Consider the following 689-nt stretch of genomic DNA (forward strand, 5'->3'; position numbering starts at 1 on the left):
GTGATGAATATTGTTCAGAATGCTGTTGGAAGTATGCTATTTTTGTAAATATAACAGGAAAGCATATAAACATTAATCCACCTATCAAGGTATCTATATATATATGTTTGCCAGTAAATGTACATATCCACATGCCCAAACCATACTTGCTCATATACCTACAATTCTGTATCATATTATCAAGACATAAGCAAAACACTGCATTGGTTGCATAGTGTCTAGAAGTAATATACTACTAAGAATGATAATGGGAACCATTATTTGCATGTAGGTAACATGGAGTATTCATTTACTCCAGGTGAATATGATGTGGCCTCATTATCATCAGTGAGAAACTAAAAGATATAAGAAATTGCCATGTATGTCGTTAATGAAATAGTCAGAAGTTAATAATAATATGAAATAATGCATCTTTAGGGCAATTAAGAAGAGAAGACATAGTAGGTTGCTCAAGTTAGAATTTAAGCATAGAGAGTAATTCTAAGTGCTATGAGCATGCTATAACAGGCGATTTCTACATTTTACGATTTAGGTGTATTCTGAATGACTCAGCATTAGCCTTTTTGTAAGTGAATTGTTGCTATGGTTTAAGTAATTCATATAGCAAATTTACTGTTTAAATACTGAATAAGAATCAACACTACAGAATATAGCATAAGTACACCAAGTACATTATTTGACATAATTGC

This window comes from Penaeus monodon, chromosome 21 (assembly GCF_015228065.2).
Source record: "Penaeus monodon isolate SGIC_2016 chromosome 21, NSTDA_Pmon_1, whole genome shotgun sequence".
NCBI classification, from domain to species: Eukaryota; Metazoa; Arthropoda; class Malacostraca; order Decapoda; family Penaeidae; genus Penaeus; species Penaeus monodon.